The following is a 25,209-nucleotide window of genomic DNA, read 5'->3' as shown; positions in this document are numbered from 1 at the left end:
ATGTTGGGGTCACAGAGCCACAGAGCCGGACTTGGCTGCGGGCTCCCCATATGCAGAATCCGACCCGCCGGTGTGAGACCAGCCTAATGAGTCTCCTTCTATAATTTAGGACTTCTTCTGAAGGATGAAACTATAAGGGTGCGGGCAGACGAGCGTAGGCGTATTTACGTTCGCACGAGCGCAACGTATAATCGCCCGAGCGATCGTTTTTCACCGATCACGACCAGAGCTAGAAAGCGTATTTTCGTTTGTTCCTACTTTGCAAACGGTCTTTTCGGCGATCGAATATGCGTTGGCGCGTATTTCGGTCGCATATGTTCCGTTTTTTTTCGAATTGCCGTTTTTACGCGCCGTAAAATCGCCCATGTGAACGAATACATTCGAAACCATTGCCTCAGATGGTCACGTATATACGTTTGGTCGCAAAAACGCGCCGTTTATGCGCTCGTCTGCCCGCACCCTCAGAGTAGTAATCTCCTGCTAGAGACAGATGCAGCAGACATGCAAAATAAGTGCTGTACTTTTCTGAATTGTTTAATAACAGGAACCACATACTGTACTTCTGCCCCCGAACACACAAAGAACTACTTCATTAGCTCTGCATAGAATGGAAACAATTTTCCTGCCTTCAGATGCTAGTAAAATAAGGAACTTGTCTTTTAGAAGCTAATCTCTTCTTGCAGGCACTTTAATGCGTCTTGGGACGTGCATGACATCTTGATGGATTTAGTTAAGAACAGCATCATGCTATTTTTCTTCAGACAATTGCTTTATTAATTTGAATGCTTGGGTTTTACTTTACTGCAAAGTTTTAGGAATCCTCTTGGAATTGACACCAACTGTCCTCTTTGACACTTGTTCATTATATTCTTTTGAATGGAACAAATTCACTGTCTTTCAGCTGTTGCAGCAATATGATTTTGTAAGAAGTCTTCTTGTAGGGCTCTTTGTTGAACACGCTTACAGGGTTTAGAAGCCATGGCATACGGGTGTCTAAACTGTTTCACAGATCCGTAGTACAGTTTGCCACTTGTTCTATTACACACTTACACAAAGGAAAACTATGACTATGACCTTTTTTAAAAGCCAGAGAACTGAAATCAATTGGTTCTGTAGATTAAGCAATAAAGTCATGCTGATAACAGTTTAGTCTACAGTATGCCATGTTTCCCTCTGAAACTGGCAAAGCCTAGTTTCTAGTTTGGTATGTTTTAATTATTCTTTTCTTTCATTTATTTTCTCTATTTACTGATTTTATAATAAATAATAAAAGGAGTGGTAAAGTCAATCCACAAATACATATTAGTTTGCTTCTCCTGATTAGGAATATATACAGCTATAGATCCACGCAAGTAGCCAACGTTTTGAAAAATGAGCCAGATCTGTGATCAGCTACTTTTCACATTTTCGTTTCAAAGTCTTAAAGCTGTTTTCAGCAACATTGGATGACAATCTAAAGAAATCAATGGTAAGCTTTGTTTTTTCCAACCATATACCTAAATAGGAGCAGTCCAAGCACAGTACTGAAAGGCCAGTAAACAGGGTTATGTAGAGTACTGAAGGAGTTAATGCCAATATTCTTGGTTGTCTAGGATAGTGAAGAGGTTTAATAATAATACCCCTGGTGGTCTAGAGTATTGAAGAGGTTTTTCCTACGTACTGTTAAATTCTCTAAACCTCTCTGTCTTGCTATTTATCCACTTAAGGATGACCTTTGGCACCAATTTCATCTGTACAATAATTTTAATTGCTCTAGTAGTATCCTTTTTGACTGTCAGATTTTCTGCTGCAGAATCTGCACTCAGAAGTAAGATGTCACTTCTTTGTTTTCCACACGGGGATTTCATGTCTGTTTGTGGAAAAAATTCTGGGCTATATACATTATAGCAACAGATTATCATTAACACCAAAGAGAGACTTTAGATACAGATTTGATGATGAATCGGTGCATATTCCACATCACATACACAGTCAAAAACACTATGTGAACATGGTCTTAAGTAACCCATTGGCCAGGGGTGTTGCTAGGGTCTTCAAAGATCATTGGCACAAGCCTCAAAACTTATTTTCCCCCTCCTTCCCCGACACATAAATATAAGTCACATTATATCATAAGTCACATGTCCTGGACAACAGTAAACACGACAGATAGAGTAATATCCATTTTACTTGACGATTAATTAGATTGCCCAAAAATGTTGGTGTGGCCTAGAGTGTTATGTGAGCAGAGGAGGCACATCAGGAGAACTCCCATCTATCCTGCTAGTTTGGCTCTCTTCCTGGAGTGATGTTTCTACTACTGCTGTGCTGATTGTCTTGCTGGTTTCTCGGCTACTGTTTGTGTTGGACCATGGTTCATGCTGTGGAGAAATAGAGGAGTGAAGAAGTGGAGGAGTGGAGAAGTGGATAAGTGGTAATAGCTGGGGCTGGATTGCTGTGAGGCCTGTCTGCTGCTCAATTGAAGTTGTGATGACAAGGAGGAGAGAAGCCACTGGTTTACATATGCTTCAAGATGATACTCAGGCACAAGCATCTGGGAACACTACAGTGGTACTTGGTTGTCTTCAGCAACAAATCCAGGTGTAGTTTGGGCACTGACAATGGCTGTGTTTGTGTCTGGGAACTTAGGGGTGAGCCTCTCAATCCTTCCTTTGCTGTGGAGCGGCACACTGCCCCCACTGCTGGTGTGATGGTCTGGCGGGCCATCACATACAACAGTCAGTCACTCCTAGTAGTGGTACAAAGGATAATGACAGCTCAGCAATATGTATAGGACATCCTGTAGCCACACATGTTGCCTCTCATGGCGGCTTCCAAGAGGCATTTTGCATCAGGATAATGTGCGGCTGCACACAATAAGGGTGTGTAACAGGAATGCCTCCACAATATTGCCACACTTTCATGGCCTGCCCATGTTTTGGACCATCTGGGACACCAACTTTAACAGCCTACTAGTTTGCACAATATAGAGGCTCATTTACAGCAAAATATGGACTGATATGCTGCAAGACACCATACAGAAGCTGTATACCTCCATGCCCACCCATATCACATCTAGTGTTCAAGCTAGAGGCAGCCCAACAGGACCCTCCCGTCTGTTTTCCGCAATAAAGTATCCTTACTTATATCAACATTACAATCACACATAGAAAGTTTTATTCAATTCCAACAACTCCTTCTAGGGTCTACATTTTTTAATGAGTGTATAGTAATAAAAAGTAGCCTTTTTATTGGTGGGTTACTGGTGGAGTATTAAATTGTATGAATTGAAATTATTTGCAGGATAGGTGGGAGGTTCCTGGGTGTTTCTCCTTAGTTTATAGTTATCTTACTGTGATTTGGGGCTTTTTTTTAAACCATTATCACTACGCCTAGGTGATTTGGCCTATATGTGTATGGGGTTGCATGTGGTATTTTTTTATTTTCTCTTCTCCTCCTCCATGTCTATCATGTATCTCAAATTATATGAATTAATTGTGTCACATAACAATGAATATAATTTACCATGGGTCAAAAGATTAATAAAATTGTGTGGAATGTGTGGGGTATGGGGAATAAAGCTAAAGCATCTATTCAATGATTTCAACAAGCTATTGTCTGTTTATTTGAAACTTATTTAACAAGATGCTGTTCATTTGCTCCATCATTCCATATGGGCACATGCTTTTCATTCTGTGTCCTCAAGTTACTCACATGGAGTAAGTGTACTGATTCATAAAAACATCTCTTTCAGATGTCAGTCATTCTTTACAGATTTAAAGGGGAGATTTATTTGCCTTAGATGTACTATTGCTCAGAAGAAATAATTTTTAGCGGCAATATATATTTCCCCTGAACATTCCAGCAAATGTATTAAGAAGGTGTTGGAATTTATGGGTACATCTCCTGCTGTTCCCACATTAATGGTGGGCTATTTTAATAATTTCTTGTATCCCTGTTTGGACAGATTTAATAAAGGCCCTATAGAGGCATCTCCTTCCCCAACTGCTTTTGCAGGTTTATTAATGGAACTAGGTTTATGTGATCTGTGGAGGCTGAGAAACCGAGAAGTTCGACAATACTCTTGCTATTTTAGTTCACATAATACCCATTCTAGAATAGATCTCCCAATACAACTTCATCTATGCTTTCTCATGATCATAGAGTGGAAATTCTGCTGCGAACTGTGTCTGAACATTCTCCACTCTATTTGTTTTTGATTACAAATAGTAGGGAATTTGGTTTGATATTGTTTGATATTGATTGCGGATCATGAAGATTTTTATGAATATTTAGGTTGAGTGCAACTACCAATTTCGTCTAATGATCAAAGAGTAATGTTTGAGGCACCTTTGACATTGAATGAATTAAAGGATGCAGTAGCAATGCTCCCTAATGAAAGAGTACCTAGGTTTGATGGTCTTTCAAACTAATTTTCTAAATGCAATCAAGATATGCTTCTACCACATTTGTTATTGTTGTTAACCATTTAGTCGTGCATGACCCTCGGCACTAGAGATGAGCGAGCACCAAAATGCTCGGGTGCTCATTACTCGGGACGAAATTTCCACAATGCTCGAGGGTTAGTTTCGAATAACAAAACCCCATTGAAGTCAATGGGCGACCCGAGCATTTTTGTATATCGCCGATGCTCGCTAAGTTTTCCATTTGTGAAAATCTGGGCAATTCAAGAAAGTGATGGGAACGACACAGAAACGGATAGGGCAGGCGAGGGGCTACATGTTGGGCTGCATCTCAAGTTCCCAGGTCCCACTATTAAGCCACAATAGCGGCAAGAGTGCCCCCCCCCCTCCCAACAATTTTTACTTCTGAAAAGCCCTCATTAGCAATGCATACCTTAGCTAAGCACCACACTACCTCCAACAAAGAACAATCACTGCCTGCATGACACTCCGCTGCCACTTCTCCTGGGTTACATGCTGCCCAACCCCCCCCTCCCCCGCACGACCCAGTGTCCACAGCGCACACCAAAGTGTCCCTGCGCAGCCTTCAGCTGCCCTCATGCCACACCACCCTCATGTCTATTTATAAGTGCGTCTGCCATGGGGAGGAACCGCAGGCAGACACTGCAGAGGGTTGGCACGGCTAGGCAGCGACCCTCTTTAAAAGGGGTGGGGCGATAGCCCACAATGCTGTACAGAAGCAATAAGAAATATAATCCTGTGCCACCGCCATCAGGAGCTGCACACGTGGGCATAGCAATGGGGAACCTATGTGCCACACACTATTCATTCTGTCAAGGTGTCTGCATGCCCCAGTCAGACCGCGATTTTTTATAAATAGTCACAGGCAGGTACAACTCCGCAATGGGAAGTCCGTGTGCACCCACAGCATGAGTGGCTCCCTGGAACCCACCGGCTGTACATAAATGTATCCCATTGCAGTACCCTGGACAGCAGAGCTAACGTCAGATTAAATGCAGGTGGGCTTCGGCCCACACTGCATGCCCCAACATGACCGGGGTTTTTAATTCATAGACACAGGCAGGTACAACTCCCTATTGTGAAGTCCCTGTGGACCGACAGCATGGGTGGGAGCCAGGAAGCCACCGGTGGTACATAAATATATCCCATTGCATTGCCCATCACAGCTGAGGTAATGTCATGTTTAATGCAGGTGGGCTTTGGCCCACAGTGCATGCCCCAGTCAGACTGGGGTTCTTTAGAAGTGGACACATGCAGTTACAACTCCGTGTGGACCGACAGCATGGGTGGCTCCCTGGAACCCACCGGCTGTACATAAATGTATCCAATTGCAGTGCCCTGGACAGCAGAGCTAACATCAGATTAAATGCAGGTGGGCTTCGGCCCACACTGCATGCCCCAGTCAGACTGGGGTTCTTTACAAGTAGACACAGGCAGGTACAACTCCCTATTGGGAAGTCCGTGTGGACCGACAGCATGGTTGGCTCCCTGGAACCCACCGACGGTACATAAATATATCTCATTGCATTGCTCAGCACAGCTGAGGTAATGTCATGTTTAATGCAGGTGGGCTTCGGCCCACACTGCATGCCCCAGTCAGACTGGGGTTCTTTAGAAGTGGACACATGCAGTTACAACTCCGTGTGGACCGACAGCATGGGTGGGTGCCAGGAAGCCACCGGCGGTACATAAATATATCCCACTGCAGTGCTCAGCACAGCTGATGTAACGTCAGCTTTAATGCAGGTGGGCAAAAAATTAATTGGATTACCCTGTAGGCGAGGGCCCCAAAAAATTGGTGTACCAACAGTACTAATGTACCTCAGAAAAATTGCCCATGCCCAACCAAGTGGGCAGGTGAAACCCATTAATCGCTTTGGTTAATGTGGCTTAATTTGTAACTAGGCCTGGAGGCAGCCCAGTTAAAATAAAAATTGGTTCAGGTGCAAGTTTCAACGCTTTAATGAGCATTGAAACGTATAAAAATTGTTTACAAAAATTATATGACTGAGCCTTGTGGGCCTAAGAAAAATTGCCCGTTCGGCGTGATTACGTGAGGTTTCAGGAGGAGGAGCAGGAGGAGGAGGATGAATATTATACACAGATTGATGAAGCTAAAAGGTCCACGTTTTTGATGGTGATAGAGAACAATGCTTCCATCCGCGGGTGCAGCCTACGTATTGTTTAGGTATCGCTGCTGTCCGCTGGTGGAGAAGAGAAGTCTGGGGAAATCCAGGCTTTGTTCATCTTGATGAGTGTAAGCCTGTCGGCACTGTCGGTTGACAGGCGGGTACGCTTATCTGTGATGATTCCCCCAGCCGCACTAAACACCCTCCCTGACAAGAAGCTAGCCGCAGGACAAGCAAGCACCTCCAGGGCATACAGCGTGAGTTCAGGCCATGTGTCCAGCTTCGACACCCAATAGTTGTAGGGGGCAGAGGCGTCACGGAGGACGGTCGTGCGATCGGCTACGTACTCCCTCACCATCCTTTTTTCAGTGCTCCCGCCGACTCAGCCTTGACTGGGGAGCGGTGACACAGTCTTGCTGGGGAGCCAGAAAGCTGTCAAAGGCCTTAGAGAGTGTTCCCCTGCCTGTACTGTACATGCTGCCTGATCTCCGCGCCTCCCCTGCTACCTGGCCCTCGGAACTGCGCCTTCTGCCACTAGCGCTGTCGGATGGGAATTTTACCATCAGCTTGTCCGCCAGGGTCCTGTGGTATAGCATCACTCTCGAACCCCTTTCCTCTTCGGGTATGAGAGTGGAAAGGTTCTCCTTATACCGTGGGTCGAGCAGTGTGTACACCCAGTAATCCGTAGTGGCCAGAATGCGTGTAACGCGAGAGTCACGAGAAAGACATCCTAACATGAAGTCAGCCATGTGTGCCAGGGTACCTGTACGCAACACATGGCTGTCCTCACTAGGAAGATCACTTTCAGGATCCTCCTCCTCCTCCTCCTCAGGCCATACACGCTGAAAGGATGACAGGCAAGCAGCATGGGTACCCTCAGCAGTGGGCCAAGCTGTCTCTTCCCCCTCCTCCTCATCCTCCTCCCCCTCCTCCTCCTCCTCAACGTGCTGAGATATAGACAGGAGGGTGCTCTGACTATCCAGTGACATACTGTCTTCCCCCGCCTCTGTTTCCGAGCGCAAAGTGTCTGCCTTTATGCTTTGCAGGGAACTTCTCAAGAGGCATAGCAGAGGAATGGTGACGCTAATGATTGCAGCATCGCCGCTCACCATCTGGGTAGACTCCTCAAAGTTTCCAAGGACCTGGCAGATGTCTGCCAACCAGGCCCACTCTTCTGTAAAGCATTGAGGAGGCTGACTCCCACTGCGCCGCCCATGTTGGAGTTGGTATTCCACTATAGCTCTACGCTGCTCATAGAGCCTGGCCAACATGTGGAGCATAGAGTTCCACCGTGTGGGCACGTCGCACAGCAGTCGGTGCACTGGCAGATGAAACTGATGTTGCAGGGTGCGCAGGGTGGCAGCGTCCGTGCGGGACTTGCGGAAATGTGCGCAGAGCCAGCGCACCTTTCCGAGCAGGTCTGACAAGCGTGGGTAGCTTTTCAGAAAGCGCTGAACCACCAAATTAAAGACGTGGGCCAGGCATGGCACGTGCATGAGGCTGCCGAGCTGCAGAGCCGCCACCAGGTTACGGCCGTTGTCACACACGACCATGCCCGGTTGGAGGCTCAGTGACGCAAGCCTGCGGTTGGTCTGCTCTGTCAGACCCTGCAGCAGTTCGTGGGCCGTGTGCCTCTTCTCTCCTAAGCTGAGTAGTTTCAGCATGGCCTGCTGACACTTGCCCACCGTTGTGCTGCCGTGCCACGCGACACCGACTGCTGGCGATGTGCTGCTGCTGACACATCTTGATTGCGAGACAGAGGTTGCGTAGGAGGAGGAGGAGGAGGGTGGTTTAGTGGAGGAAGCATACACTGCCGCAGATACCACCACCGAGCTGGGGCCCGCAATTCTGGGGGCGGGTAGGACGTGAGCGGTCCCAGGCCCTGACTCTGTCCCAGCCTCCACTAAATTCAACCAATGTGCCGTCAGGGAGATATAGTGGCCCTGCCCGCCTTTGCTTGTCCACGTGTCCGTTGTTAAGTGGATCTTGCCAGTAACCGCGTTGGTGAGGGCGCGTACAATGTTGTGGGAGACGTGGTCGTGCAGGGCTGGGACGGCACATCGGGAAAAGTAGTGGCGACTGGGAACAGAGTAGCGCGGGGCCGCCGCCGCCATCATACCTTTGAAAGCCTCCGTTTCCACAACCCTATACGGCAGCATCTCCAGGCTGATAAATTTGGCTATGTGCACGTTTAACGCTTAAACGTGCGGGTGCGTGGCGGCGTACTTGCGCTTGTGCTCCAACACTTACGCTAGCGACGGCTGGACGGTGCGCTGAGAGACATTGGTGGATGGGGCCCAGGACAGAGGAGGTGAGGGTGTGGGTGCAGGCCAGGAGACGGTAGTGCCTGTGTCCTGAGAGGGGGGTTGAATCTCAGTGGCAGGTTGGGGCACAGGGGGAGAGGCAGCGGTGCAAACCGGAGGCGGTGAACGGCCTTCGTCCCACCTTGTGGGGTGCTTGGCCATCATATGTCTGCGCATGCTGGTGGTGGTGAGGCTGTTGGTGGTGGCTCCCCGGCTGATCTTGGCGCGACAAAGGTTGCACACCACTGTTCGTCGGTCGTCAGGCGTCTCTGTGAAAAACTGCCAGACCTTAGAGCACCTCGGCCTCTGCAGGGTGGCATGGCACGAGGGTGTGCTTTGGGAAACACTTGGTGGATTATTCGGTCTGGCCCTGTTTCTACCCCTGGCCACCGCACTGCCTCTTCCAACCTGCCCTGCTGCAGCACTTGCCTCCCCCTCTGAAGACCTGTCCTGAGTAGTCGTTGCACACCAGGTGGGGTCAGTCACCTCATCGTCCTGCTGCTCTTCCTCCGAATCCTCTGTGCGCTCCTCCCTCGGACTTACTCCAATTACTACTACCTGAATGATAGACAACTGTGTCTCATCGTCATCGTCCTCCTCACCCACTGAAAGCTCTTGAGACAGTTGCCGGAAGTCCCCAGCCTCATCCCCCGGACCTCAAGAACTTTCCAAAGGTTGGGCATCAATCAAGACAAACTCCTCCAGTGGGAGAGGATTCGGAACCATTGCTGCCCATTCTGGGCAGGGGCCCGAGAACAGTTCCTGGGAGTCTGCCTGCTCCTCAGAATGTGTCATTGTAATGGAGTGAGGAGGCTGGGAGGAAGGAGGAGCAGCAGCCAGAGGATTCAAAGTTGCAGCAGTGGACGGCGCAGAACTCTGGGTGGTCGATAGATTGCTGGATGCACTTTCTGCCATCCACGACAGGACCTGCTCACACTGCTCATTTTCTAATAAAGGTCTACCGCGTGGACCCATTAATTGTGAGATGAATGTGGGGACGCCAGAAACGTGCCTCTCTCCTAATCCCGCAGCAGTCGGCTGCGATACACCTGGATCAGGAGCTCGGCCTGTGCCCACACCCTGACTTGGGCCTCCGCGTCCTCGCCCGCGTCCACGTCTTCTAGGCCTACCCCTACACCTCAGCATGCTGTATTACCAGTAGTGCAGAAACAGAACGCTGTAATTAAATGTGCCGCTTATTGGCCTGTGGTTGGAGGCTGACTTCGCTTACGGAACACACAGCAGAGCCAGGAAATAATTTTGCGCAAGCCTGCTGTAACACTTAGCTGGCTGCGTATGAATTAGGACAACTACCCCCAGCAGAGACGCAGTACACTGAGGACGGTCACAGGCAGCCCAAATAGATTTTTTTTCCCAAATTTTTTGGGAAAAGCCCACTGCCTATGTAGACTGTATATGTCTTTCACTGTCCCTGCCTCACCACCACTACTGGCCCTGGACTTTGTAAAATTACTGCAGACTGTTTCACTCTGGACAGGATGACAGCGGTGATGTAAGAGGCAACGCAGAGCCAGGAAAGAATTTTGCGCAAGCCTGCTGTAACACTTAGCTGGCTGCGTATGAATTAGGACAACTACCTCCAGCAGAGACGCAGTACAGTCAGGACGGTCACAGGCAGCCCAAATAGATTTTTTTTCCCAAATTTTTTTGGAAAAGCCCACTGCCTATATAGACTGCATATGTCTTTCACTGTCCCTGCCTCACCACTACTACTGGCCCTGGGCTATGTAAAATTACTGCAGACTGTTTCACTCTGGACAGGATGACAGCGGTGATGTAAGAGGCAACGCGAAGCCAGGAAAGAATTTTGCGCAAGCCTGCTGTAACACTTAGCTGGCTGCCTATGAATTAGGACAACTACCCCCAGCAGAGACGCAGTACAGTCAGGACGGTCACAGGCAGCCCAAATAGATTTTTTTTCCCAAATTTTTTTGGAAAAGCCCACTGCCTATTTAGACTGTATATGTCTTTCACTGTCCCTGCCTCACCACCACTACTGGCCCTGGACTATGTAAAATTACTGCAGGACGCAATGCTCTGGACGCAATGCTCTGCACGGCCGATATTCAAAAAAAAATGTGCAACACTGCAAAAAGCAGCCTCAACAGTACTGCACACGGTCAGATGTGGCCCTAAGAAGGACCATTGGAGTTCTTAAAGCCTAAAATCAATCCTAACACTCTCCCTATAGCAGCTCCGGCATCAGCAGCACTTTCCCTGATCTCTGTCAGAATGCATCTGTGGCGAGCCGCGGGAGGGGCCGATTTTTATACTCGGGTGACACCTGATCTCGCCAGCCACTCACTGCAGGGGGGTGGTATAGGGCTTGAACGTCGCAGGGGGAAGTTGTAATGCCTTCCCTGTCTTTCAATTGGCCAGAAAAGCGCGCTAACGTCTCAGAGATGAAAGTGAAAGTAACTCGAACATCGCGTGGTGCTCGTCTCTAGTAACGAACATCTCGAACACGCTAATACTCGAACGAGTATCAAGCTCGGACGAGTACGTTCGCTCATCTCTACTCGGCAACCTAAAGGCAAGCTACCTCCATGTTTTTTTTTTTTCATAGCTTTTTTCAGTTGTTTGATATCCATGCCAATATCAGCTTTGACAGTATCAAGCCATTGTGTTATTTGGCGACCAGGTCCTCTATTGCCACTGATCTGTTCAAGCATTACAGATTTTTCTCAGATCTTGCTCTTCCCCAGTCACATTTAGAGAATCCTTTGGTCTGAGAGGCATACAATCGGCTACCATATCTGAATCATTTGAGAGCTCTTTCAAGGGGTTTCAAAGTGAAGATTTTACAGGGTGGGTCACCAGGTCTTTCCCTAACCCTCCCCATTTATATGGGCTTAGGACCGATGTATAGGGATGACCCCTACATTGCTGGGTTCTACCACATTTACTAACACTTTTTAATGAATCACTGCACAAATGTATACTTCCACCATCAATGAGAGCTGCTATCATTGTCTTAATTTCTAAACTGGGAAAGGACTTGTCTTTGCCGAGCCGAGCCGAAGGGAGAAGACCCATCTGCGCAAGCGTGTCTAAAAAAAGCAAGAAGACACCGAAATTAGACGGAGCCATGGAGACGGGGACGCCAGCAACGGAGCAGGTAAGTGAATAACTTCTGTATGGCTCATAATTAATGCACGATGTATATTACAAAGTGCATTAATATGGCCATACAGAAGTACTTAACCCCACTTGCTTTCGCGAGACAACCCCTTTAAGTTTTGGAATCACCTTCCCTTGTCAATTATTGGCAGGTAAAATCTTATTAAAATGGTTTTGATGCCACAGATCCTTTATGTACTTCAAAATTCTCCGGTTTGGATGCATACCAATATTTAGAAGTTTACTGTAGAATTAAATTGGAGACATATTGGTCAGGAATAGAGATGAGCGAACGTACTCGGTAAGGGTGATTTCGCAATCGAGCACCGCGATTTTCGAGTACTTCACTACTCGGGTGAAAAGTACTCGGGTGCGCTGTGGGGCGGGGGGTTGCAGAGGGGAGTGGGGGGTAGCAGCGGGAAACAGGGGGGAGCCATCTCTCTCTCCCTCTCCCCCCCACTCCCCGCTGCAACCCCCCCCCCCCCCCCGCTCACCCACAGCGCACCCGAGTACTTTTCACCCGAGTAGTGAAGTACTCGAAAATCTCGGTGCTCGATTGCGAAATCGCCCTTACCGAGAACTTTCGCTCATCTCTAGTCAGGAACAATTTTATGACTACTTTAAATTTGATTTGAAGTCTCTATGGTTTGTGGATTTTATTATGGGGCACATATACTGTCCCCCATTGCATGCAAGCAGGTGCTGGATACTTGCAGGATTGATTACCTTTATTTCACAACATATTGCACATAATTTCTTAAACATCCCAAGCCAAATCCTTCCCTGCTTGAGTTTTTCCTTCAACACCAATTTACCATTGCTAGTAGTAAAGTATGTACAGTTTCTCTTCTCACACAGTTGGTCTCAATCTTTTGCTGGTAACATTCAGAGACCCCGAAAAGGTCCCATATCTCCTTCCCAAGTGTTATGGTTAACATTAAATGCAGATCTTTTAATATAAGGGGGATGAATGTTCCCCCAAAAAGAAACCAATGTTTTAGTATGCTAAAGTAACTCAATTCTGTCACAGTGTGCTTACAAGAAACACACTTTAGACGCAATCATATACACAAACTTCCCATTCACAATTACAACAAATGGTTCCACAGCACACATTTCTCTGCCTGAAGAGTAACATCAATTGCCAATTGCCCCTTAGTTTCTCTGTCAGACCCAGAAGTGTGTTATGGCTTTTTAAAAGGTTCAGTCGAGCATACTAAAATTGCTTTTGCTAAACTTTATGCTCCAAACCTGAAGCAAGTCCCCTGGCTGATCCACATGCTTAAAAAGTTTAAGAGAGTTGATCGCATTAGGGTCAGGAGCAGGGGCGTAGCTAAAGTCTCATGGATCCGGGTTCAAAATTTTATCTTCGGGCCCCCCAACTTCTTTTAACCCTTTAATGCAGAGTTGTAACTTGAAGCTCCTAAGCCCCAATGCAAAACCTGTAACAGGGCCCCCAACTCTAATGCTTTATTCATAGTACTGGGCTCCCTATATGGAGAAGAGAGGCCTTATGGGCCCCCTAAGGCTCCCGGGCCCAGGTGCAACCGCATCGCCTCCATTCCCTATAGTTACACCAGTGGCCAGGGGTTAAAAAACAGGGAGAATTAGAAATAAACTCCCTCCTTGCACAAATCTCCAGTTTAGAAAAAAATCATAAAAGTCTATGAGAGACGATATGCTAGCTGACCTTAAGAGACTTAGAAACAGATTAAAAGATCTCTTAAACGTGAAAGCAGCTAAAATTTTCTATCCTCTAGATTTAAAATGTATGCACACAGAGACAGGGACACTAAGGCCATGTCAAAATTCATTAAAAAACTGAGAGAAAAAGCATTTATTCACAAATTAAGAATCTCCTTCAGAGACATAATCACATCCACAACAGATATTGCTATGGAATTCCAATCATATTACAACGTTCTCTCTAATTTAGATAAAAGTGAACTATGAAACTAAACCAACACATCCCCCCCTCTTCCCCCCTACACCCCCTTGGCCTGTTATTTAGACCCTTTAACACTACCTAATTTAACAGGGGAAAAACGGATATTGACTGCTGCAACTGTTTACATCCACCAAAGTAGCTGAGGCTCTTGTTCCTATCCCTAATGTGGAAACCCCAGATCCACGTGGACTTCCCATCTGCTACTACAAGAAGTTCCCTGAGGTTTTGCTTCCACCATTTGTTAAGCTATGTAACTCTTTACTCTCAGGCGTGCAATTCCCTGAACAAGCCTTAGAAGTTCGTATCACTATAATACCATAAGAGGGGGAAAACTAAATTTTGCAGTAATTACCACCTTATATCACTACTAAATTCAGACCTCAAATTATGGGCAAAATTCATTTCCCTACGCATCTTTCCCCTCCTTCCCAAATTAATACACCCTGATCAAGTTAGGTTTGTCCTAAAGAGAGAGGGACAATTCAACATCACTCATATCATCCACGTGATTCATTATCTCAAAACTAACCAAATCCCACTTGTCCTTCAACACAGATGCTGAGAAGGCCTTTGACAGAATGAACTAGGATTACATAAGAGATGTCTTAGTAAAATTTGAGTTTAAAACACAGTTCATCTTTGCTATTTTCACACTTGACTCACAACCTTCCACTAGAATCCAAAGAAACCTCACACTCTCTAAACCTTTCTTCATTAAAAATGGTACCAGACCGGGATGCCCTGTTTTCCCTGCCTTATTTGTTCTGGTAATTGAGACACTTTCAGAGAAAATTAGACAATGTGCTCATATTAAAGTTCTAAAAGTAGGAAACATGACTTTCTCTACAATAGTTTTCGCCAACGACCTTTTCATTTTAATAACAAATCCGAAAAAAGCTTTCCTTTCAATCCTGGAGATTTTTTATCTCTTTGCTAAACTCTTAAACTTTAAAGTTAATTATAATACATCTGAAGTAGAGATGAGCGAGCACCAAAATGCTTGAGTGCTCGTTACTCGAGTCGAACTTTCAGTGATGCTCGAGAGTTCGTTTCGAGTAACGAACCCCATTGAAGTCAATGGGCGACTCGAGCATTTTTGTATATGACTGGTGCTCCGCTAAGGTTTTCATTTGTGAAAATCTTAGCAAATCACCAAAGTCATGTAAAAAACACAGAAATGGATAGGGCAGGCGAGGAGCAACATGCAGGGCTGCATTTCGGGCTCCGAGGTCTCACTATTAAGCCACAATAGTGGCAAGAGTGAGACCCCCCCCTCACTGTCAGCATAACGATCGTTCTCCTCTGCCACAGCTGTAACAGCTGTGGCAGAGAAGAACGATGTTAGCCCATTGAATTCAATGGAGCCGGCAATACAGCCGGCTTCATTGAAAGCAATGGGCTGCCAGCGAGCGCGGGATGAATTTTCGGAAAGGGCTTAAAAATATAAGCCCTTACCTGAAAAAGAAAGATTTTAGTGTAAAAAAGAATAAAAATGCAGGCATTCTCTTCAATGGAGCCGCTGCTGCTGCCGGCGACTCCATTGAAGACAATGGTCCGCTGGCACACCTGAATTCTTTTCCAGGGAAGGGCTTTACATATAAGTCATTCCCTGGAAATGAATTAAAAGTGATTTAAAAAACAAAAAAAAATAGATACTCACCTCCCTTCAGCTGCCGGGGCACAGCCGTGTCTTCTCCTGCTGTCCCCTGCACTGTGGTGCTGAACTGCTGTCATTCAGCTGAGAGCTGCGCTGAGCCAATCAGAGGCAGCATTCACTCACCCATTCATGAATTCATGAATGGGTGTGAGTGAGATCTGCTTCTGATTGGTGAGGCTGTGATCAATCAGAGGCAGCTCATTCAGCAGGCGGGGATTTTAAATCCCTGGCTGCTGAATACTACTCACAGCTGTTCAGAGCAGTTCAGGAGAACTGCCGCCGGCCGCAGCTGAACTCCATCTGCCGGGACCAGGTGAGTATATATATATTTTTTTATTTTTACACATTTCTGGATGAATTGCAGGGAAGGGCTTATATATTTAAGCCCTTCCTGAAAATTCATTGTGCGATCGCCAGCAGCCCATTGCTTTCAATGGAGCCGGCTGTATTGCCGCCTCCATTGAATTCAATAGGCTAACATCGTTCTGCCGGGACAAGGTGAGTATATATTTTTTTTTACTTTTTACACATTTTAGGATGATTTTCAGGTAAGGGCTTATATTTTTAAGCCCTTCCCGAAAATTCGTCCCACGCTAGCCGGCAGCCCATTGCTTTCAATGGAGCCGGCTGTATTGCCGGCTCCATTGAATTCAATGGTCAGTGCTCGTTTAATCGAGACGAGTACCGCGTGGTGCTCGTCTCGAGTAACGAGCATCTCGAGCACCCTAATACTCAAACGAGCATCAAGCTCGGACGAGTATGCTCACTCATCTCTAATCTGAAGCCCTAAACATATCCATTCCCTACATGGCTCCTCTCTGGAATTTATTATTTGGGCATTATACTAACTTCTAACCTTTCCTTATTGTATAAATTTAATTATGTTCCACGTCTCAAAAAGATACAAGACCGATTACAACACCTAAAGTATACCCTTCCTTTCACTTATGGGCAGGTAAAACTTGCTATCTACCTATGTTTTAGCAACTATTTTATAGACCTTACAAACAGTCCCAACAACTATCCCTACACTTCCCTAACTAAATACGTCAGCTTTTCTGTAATTTCATGCGGAACAACTAACCTCGAAAGAGCCCTTCTATAACTCTGATCAAATTGCCCCACAAAAACACAAAAGAGGTTCCTCAGCTCTGTCGCAAGAGGCACAATCAAGGTAATCTATGAGGTACACCTTAATGCTCTGGAGGAACACAACTCTCACCCATGCTTCCTTTCTTTCTTGTACCCTCCATACGGGTCACCAAACCACTAAAATCTTCTTATATGTGGAATAAATTAAACATTCTTATACTACACAATATTCTCAAAAATTCTAAATTCACTAAACTAGACCAAGTTAGATCTCTTTTTCTAAACTCACTACTTAATTTTTTTGAAACATTAGAAGTTTTTAATTCACTTTAAAAATTCCAAGACTTATTTCATAATAACTTAAGAGACCCGTTGTGATTTGAAACCTACTTATTCCTTCCAAAACCTTCAAACAAATCAATGACAAAGCTATATCAGGGATTACTGCTGGACCCCTCCTCTGACAAACTTAGAGAGTGGGAGAGAGACTTAAAAAACACATTTTCCAGAGACATTAGCAAGATCCTTAAGAATTCACATGGATTCATCAGATGTGTCGGCATTCATGACATTGTAGGGTCAAGAGCAAAGTTCTTAACAATATAGAAACCCTGGATTGACTATATCAAAACAACTAAACTTAAAACTCATTATCTCATGCTATACCACCTCTCTTCCCCCTTACTTACCTTGCTTTACTACACAATATAAGTACCATATTTTAAAAAAGTCTGATCACCGATACTTTTATTGAACACTCATTTCTTCATTATGCCTCCAAACGATTCCACTTAGATGACTACACTTTATCCCTTTGCAATCCAATTTTGGATTAAGGGTTTCCTAGGGGGTTTTCCCTTTCTACCATTATACAATGGCACCATCTGCTGGCTAGCACCTGTACTGCCGTATGTGACATGCTGGAGAGGCCCCAACAACAGAGCAGCCTGTAATACACAGTAAGAATACCCTGCCAGATGTCTTCCGACATTGGAGCTGTACAGCCTTCAATCAGAATGTCTTTAGATATCAGACAGTGGATTGAAAAGGGTTAATAACCCCTTAGTGATCAAGCCTGTTTGGCCTTACTTATATATATTTTTTTCCTGCAGCAAGGGCATATTTTAGGGGTAGGGCTCTCAGTTCATCATGCCTGATCTTTGTTTTCAGACTGCAGTCAACCTGTGTACAGCATATCACAAGCTGCTGCAGCCAATCACAGACCTCAATGCTTGAGCTCTAGGCTCTGTTATTGGCTGCAGCAGCCTATGATGTCCCGTACACGGGCTGCTGCAGCTTGTAAACATTATACCACGAGGGAGACCCTGAGCTGCCGGCACATGAGATGCAGGGAGCCAGGAGAGGTGAGTATATAACTGTTATTTTGTGGCTTGGGGAACATTTTTTTCTACCTTTTAAGGGCCTGCCCATTTTTTTTATTTTTACATTTTCCTCCCCAATTTTAAAAAATCATAAATCTTTTATTTATCTATCAAAATAGCTGACTGGGGGCTGTTTTTTTGTAGAGCGAGTTACATTTTTCAATTATACTAGACCTTGTAGTTAAACCACTATGCTTTTTCTTCCCAGTCTCTCTTTTCCCAGTCCAACTGAGCTCCTGAGTGGTTACCCAAGCTTAAGATCTTCACCGCTGATTGCGCTTTATGAGAAGCTTAAGGTTTCTTTGATTAAATAATATACACAAGAATTAGAGATGAGCGAGCATACTCGTCCGAGCTTGATGCTCGTTCGAGTATTGGGGTACTCGAGATACTCGTTACGAGCACCACGCGGTGTTCGAGTCACTTCCATTTTCTTCCCTGAGAAATTTGCGCCCTTTTCTGGCCAATAGAAAGACAGGGAAGGCATTACAACTTCCTCCTGTGAAGTTCCAGCCCTATCCCACCCCCCTGCAGTGAGTGGCTGGCGAGATCAAGTGACCCCCGAGTATTTAAATCTGCCCCGCCCGCGGCTCGCCACAGACACACGCTGAGACACATTAGGGAAAGTGCCGTCTTGTTGTAGCTGCTATAGGGAGAGTGTTAGGCTGTTATCTTCGTCTTCAAGAACCCCAACGGTCCTTCTTAGGGCCACATCTGACTGTGTGCAGTACTGTTGAGGCTGCTTTTAGCAGTTTTGCAAAATTTTTTTTTTTTTGTATATCGGGCGTGCAGATCATAGCGTCCTCAGTCTGCAGTCATTTTACGAGTATAGGGGCAGTACTGGTGAGACAGTGGTACAGGGAAAGAGATATACTGGCTATATAGGCAGTGGGCTTTTTCAAAAAAATGGGAAAAAAAAATCTTTGGGCTGCCTGTGACAGTGTTCAGTTTACTGCGTGTCTGCTGGGGGTAGTAGTCGCTCATTAATACCCAGCTAGGTGTTACTGCAGCCTTGCGCATAATTTTGTTCTGGCTGCACTGTGCTTTCAATAACCACAGTCATCCTCCAACAGGGAAATCCATATACAGGCTATATAGGCAGCGGGGTTTTTCCCAAAAATTGGAAAAAAATACTGTATTTGGGCTGCCTGTGACCGTCTTCAGTTTACTGCGTGTGTGCTGGGGGTAGTAGTCGCTCATTATTACCCAGCCAAGCCTGTGACCGTGTACAGTTTACTGCGTGTCTGCTGGGGGTAGTAGTCGCTCATTATTACCCAGCTAAGCGTTACAGCAGGCTTGCGCATAATTGTTTCCTGGCTCTGCTGTGTCGGTTACATGATCGCCGTCATCCTGCCAGAGGGAAAGAGTATACATATATACGCTGCATATGGCGTCTGTCTGGTTTTTCACCTCACCATTTTAAAAAACTTAAGCAAAGTACTTAAGGTCTACCACTGGCCTTTGGCCACTTGACTGGTTCTGCGCTGTGAATTCCAGTAGCTCAGTCATACGCACCTAGGTCTAACTACAGGCTTGCTCATAATTGTTTCCTGGCTCTGCTGTGCGTTCCGTAAGCGAAGTCAGCCTCCAACCACAGGCCAATAAGCGGCACATTTAATTACAACGTTCTGTTTCTGCTCTACTCGTAATACACCATGCTGAGGGGTAGGGGTAGGCCCAAGTCAGGGAGTGGGCACAGGCCGAGTTCCTGGTCCAGGTGTATCGCAGCCGACTGCTAGGGAATTAGGAGAGAGGCAAGTTTCTGGGGTCCCCAGATTCATCTCACAATTAATGGGCCCACGCGATAGACCTTTATTAGGAACTGAGCAGTGTGAGCAGGTCCTGTCGTGGATGGCAGAAAGTGCATCCAGCAATCTATCGACCACCCAGTCTTCTACGCCGTCCACAGCTGCAACTCTGAATCCTCTGCCTGCTGCTCCTCTTTCCTCCCAGCCTCCTCACTCCATGAAAATGACACATTCGGAGGAGCAGGCAGACTCCTAGGAACTGTTCTCGGGCCCCTGCCCAGATTGGGCAGCAATGGTTCCTCTCCCACCGGAGGAGTTTGTCGTGACCGATGCCCAACCTTTGGAAAGTTCCCGGGGTCCGGGGGATGAGGCTGGGGACTTCCGGCAACTGTCTCAAGAGCTTTCAGTGGGTGAGGAGGATGATGACGATGAGACACAGTTGTTTATCAGTCAGGTAGAAGTAAGGGCAGTAAGTCCGAGGGAGGAGTGCACAGAGGATTCAGAGGAAGAGCAGCTGGACGATGAGGTGACTGACCCCACCTGGTTTGCTACGCCTACTGAGGACAGGTCTTCAGAGGGGGAGGTAAGTGCAGCAGCAGGGCAGGTTGGAAGAGGCAGTGCAGTGGCCAGGGGTAGAGGCAGGGCCAGACCGAATAATCCACCAACTGTTTCCCAAAGCGCCCCCTCGCGCCATGCCACCCTGCAGAGGCCGAGGTGCTCAAAGGTGTGGCAGTTTTTCAGTGAGAGTGCAGACGACCGACGAACAGTGGTGTGCAAGGTTTGTCGCGCCAAGATCAGCCGGAGAGCCACCACCACTAGCATGCGCAGGCATATGATGGCCAAGCACCCCACAAGGTGGGACGAAGGCCGTTCACCGCCTCCGGTTTGCACCACTGCCTCTCCCCTTGTGCCCAACCTGCCACTGAGATCCAACCCCCCTCTCAGGACACAGGCATGACCGTCTCCCGGCCTGCACCCACACCCTCACCTCCGCTGTCCTCGGCCCCATCCACCAATGTCTCTCAGCGCACCGTCCAGCCGTCGCTAGCGCAACTGTTTGAGCGCAAGCGCAAGTACGCCGCCACGCACCCGCACGCTCAAGCGTTAAACGTGCACATAGCCAAATTCACCAGCCTGGAGATGCTGCCGTACAGGCTTGTGGAAACGGAGGCTTTCAAAAACATGATGGCGGTGGCCCCACGCTACTCGGTTCCCAGTCGCCACTACTTTTCCCGATGTGCCGTCCCAGCCCTGCACAACCATGTCTCCTGCAACATTGTACGCACCCTCACCAATGCGGTTACTGGCAAGGTCCACTTAACAACGGACACGTGGACAAGCACAGGCGGGCAGGGCCACTATATCTCCCTGACGGCACATTGGGTGAATTTAGTGGAGGCTGGGACAGAGTCAGAGCCTGGGACCGCTCACGTTCTACCCAGTCTCAGAATTGCGGGCCCCAGCACGGTGCTGGTATCTGCGGCGGGGTATGCTTCCTCCACTAAACTACCCTGCTCCTCCTCCTCCGCAACCTCTGTCTCGCAATCAAGATGTGTCAGCAGCAGCACGTCGCCAGCAGTCGGTGTCGTGTGGCGTGGCAGCACAGCGGTGGGCAAGCGTCAGCAGGCCGTGCTGAAACTACTCAGCTTAGGAGAGAAGAGGCACACGGCCCACGAACTGCTGCAGGGTCTGACAGAGCAGACCGACCGCTGGCTTTCACTGCTGAGCCCCCAACCGGGCATGGTCGTGTGTGACAACGGCCGTAACTTGGTGGCAGCTCTGCAGCTCGGCAGCCTCACGCACGTGCCATGCCTGGCCCACGTCTTTAATTTGGTGGTTCAGCGGTTTCTGAAAAGCTACCCACACTTGTCAGACCTGCTCGGAAAGGTGCGCCGGGTCAGCGCATATTTCCGCAAGTCCAACACGGACGCTGCCACCCTGCGGACCCTGCAACATCGGTTTAATCTGCCAGTGCACCGACTGCTGTGCGACGTTCCCACACGGTGGAACTCTACGCTCCACATGTTGGCCAAGCTCTATGAGCAGCGTAGAGCTATAGTGGAATACCAACTCCAACATGGGCGGCGTAGTGGGAGTCAGCCTCCTCAATTCTTTACAGAAGAGTGGGCCTGGTTGGCAGACATCTGCCAGGTCCTTGGAAACTTTGAGGAGTCTACCCAGATGGTAAGCGGCGATGCTGCAATCATTAGCGTCACCATTCCTCTGCTATGCCTCTTGAGAAGTTCCCTGCAAAGCATAAAGGCAGACGCTTTGCGCTCGGAAACGGAGGCGGGGGAAGACAGTATGTCGCTGGATAGTCAGAGCACCCTCATGTCTATATCTCAGCGCGTTTTGGAGGAGGAGGAGGGGGAGGAGCATGAGGAGGAGGGGGAAGAGACAGCTTGGCCCACTGCTGAGGGTACCCATGCTGCTTGCCTGTCATCCTTTCAGCGTGTATGGCCTGAGGAGGAGGAGGAGGAGGATCCTGAAAGTGATCTTCCTAGTGAGGACAGCCATGTGTTGCGTACAGGTACCCTGGCACACATGGCTGACTTCATGTTAGGATGCCTTTTTCGTGACCCTCACGTTAGACGCATTCTGGCCACTACGGATTACTGGGTGTACACACTGCTCAATCCACGGTATAAGGAGAACCTTTCCACTCTCATACCCAAAGAGGAAAGGGGTTCGAGAGTGATGCTATACCACAGGACCCTGGTGGACAAACTGATGGTAAAATTCCCATCCGACAGCGCTAGTGGCAGAAGGCGCAGTTCCGAGGGCCAGGTAGCAGGGGAGGTGCGGAGATCAGGCAGCATGTACAGCGCAGGCAGGGGAACACTCTCCAAGGCCTTTGCCAGCTTTATGGCTCCCCAGCAAGACTGTGTCACCGCTCCCCAGTCACGGCTGAGTCGGCGGGAGCACTGTAAAAGCATGGTGAGGGAGTACATAGCCGATCGCACGACCGTCCTCCGTGACGCCTCTGCTCCCTACAACTACTGGGTGTCGAAGCTGGACACGTGGCCTGAACTCACGCTATATGCCCTGGAGGTGCTTGCTTGTCCTGCGGCTAGCGTCTTGTCAGAGAGGGTGTTTAGTGCGGCTGGGGGAATCATCATGGATAAGCGTACCCGCCTGTCAACTGACAGTGCCGACAGGCTTACACTCATAAAGATGAACAAAGCCTGGATTTCCCCAGACTTTTCTTCTCCACCAGCGGACAGCAGCGGTACCTAAAAAATACGTAGGCTGCACCCGCGGATGGAAGCATCGTTCTCTATCACCATAAAAAACGGGGACCTTTTAGCTTCATTAATCTGTGTATTATATTCATCCTCCTCCTGCTCCTCCTCCTGAAACCTCACGTAATCACGCCGAACGGGCAATTTTTCTTAGGCCCACAAGACTCAGTCATATTACTTTTGTAAACAATGTTTATACGTTTCAATTCTCATTAAAGCGTTGAAACTTGCACCTGAACCAATTGTTATTTTAACTGGGCTGCCTCCAGGCCTAGTTACAAATTAAGCCACAGTAACCAAAGCGATTAATGGGTTTCACCTGCCCTCTTGGTTGGGCATGGGCAATTTTTCTGAGGTACATTAGTACTGTTGGCACACCAATTTTTTTGGGCCCTCGCCTACAGTGTAATCCTAGTAATTTTTATGGGCTTCGCCTGCACTCATGGTACAGCAAGGTGTGTGGGGTTGGCCTACACTTTTGCTACATAAATGTAACTGGGGCCTTGTCTATACTGCAACTACTGAAATGTGAAAGAGACTGTTATCTCCCTAAACTAATACTGTGCTCCCCCTATACTGCTGCTTCGGAATTGTTACTGGGGCCTGTCTTGACTGCTACTATTACTGAAATGGAACTAAGACTGTGCTCCCCCTATACTGCTGCTAGTGATATGTTACTGGGGCCTGTCTAGACTGCTACTACTACTGAAATGGAACTAATACTGTGCTCCTCCTATACTGCTGCTAGTGATATGTTACTGGGGCCTGTCCAGACTGCTACTACTACTGAAATGGAACTAATACTGTGCTCCCCCTATACTGCTGTAGTGATATGTTACTGGGGCCTGTCCAGACTGCTACTACTACTGAAATGTGATATGTTACTGGGGCCTGTCTAGACTGCAACTACTACTTCAATGGAACTAATACTGTGCTTCCCCTATACTGCTGCTTTGGAATTGTTACTGGAGCCTGTCTAGACTGCTACTACTACTGAAATGGAACTAATACTGTGCTCCCCCTATACTGCTGCTAGTGATATGTTACTGGGGCCTGTCCAGACTGCTACTACTACTGAAATGGAACTAATACTGTGCTCCCCCTATACTGCTGCTAGTGATATGTTACTGGGGCCTGTCTAGACTGCAACTACTACTGAAATGGAACTAATACTGTGCTCCCCCTATACTGCTGCTAGTGATATGTTACTGGGGCCTGTCTAGACTGCTACTACTACTGAAATGGAACTAATACTGTGCTCCCCCTATACTGCTGCTAGTGATATGTTACTGGGGCCTGTCTAGACTGCTACTACTACTGAAATGGAACTAATACTGTGCTCCCCCTATACTGCTGCTAGTGATATGTTACTGGGACCTGTCCAGACTGCTACTACTACTGAAATGGAACTAATACTGTGCTCCCCCTATACTGCTGCTAGTGATATGTTACTGGGGCCTGTCTAGACTGCAACTACTACTGAAATGGAATTAATACTGTGCTCCCCCTATACTGCTGCTAGTGATATGTTACTGGGGCCTGTCTAGACTGCAACTACTACTGAAATGGAATTAATACTGTGCTCCCCCTATACTGCTGCTAGTGATATGTTACTGGGGCCTGTCTAGACTGCAACTACTACTGAAATGGAATTAATACTGTGCTTCCCCTATACTGCTGCTTTGGAATTGTTACTGGGGCCTGTCTTGACTGCTACTATTACTAAAATGGGCGGTTGGGCAGCATGTTACCCAGGAGAAGTGGCAGCGGAGTGTCATGCAGGCAGTGATTGTGCTTTGTTAGAGGTAGTGTGGTGCTTAGCTAAGGTATGCCTTGCTAATGAGGGTTTTTCAGAAGTAAAAATTGTTGGGGGGGGGGCACTCTTGCCGCTATTGTGGCTTAATAGTGGGACCTGGGAACTTGAGATGCAGCCCGCAACATGTAGCCCCTCACCTGCCCTATCCGTTTCTGTGTCGTTCCCATCACTTTCTTGAATTTCCCAGATTTTCACAAATGAAAACCTTAGCGGAGCATAGGTCCCATACAAAAATGCTCGGGTTGCCCATTGACTTCAATGGGGTTCGTTACTCGAAACGAACCCTCGAGCATCGCGGGAAGTTCGACTCGAGTAACGAGCACCCGA

Source organism: Eleutherodactylus coqui, chromosome 2 (assembly GCF_035609145.1).
Source record: "Eleutherodactylus coqui strain aEleCoq1 chromosome 2, aEleCoq1.hap1, whole genome shotgun sequence".
NCBI lineage: Eukaryota > Metazoa > Chordata > Amphibia > Anura > Eleutherodactylidae > Eleutherodactylus > Eleutherodactylus coqui.
The sequence above is the reverse complement of the archived record's forward strand: the minus strand, read 5'-3'. Positions refer to the sequence as shown.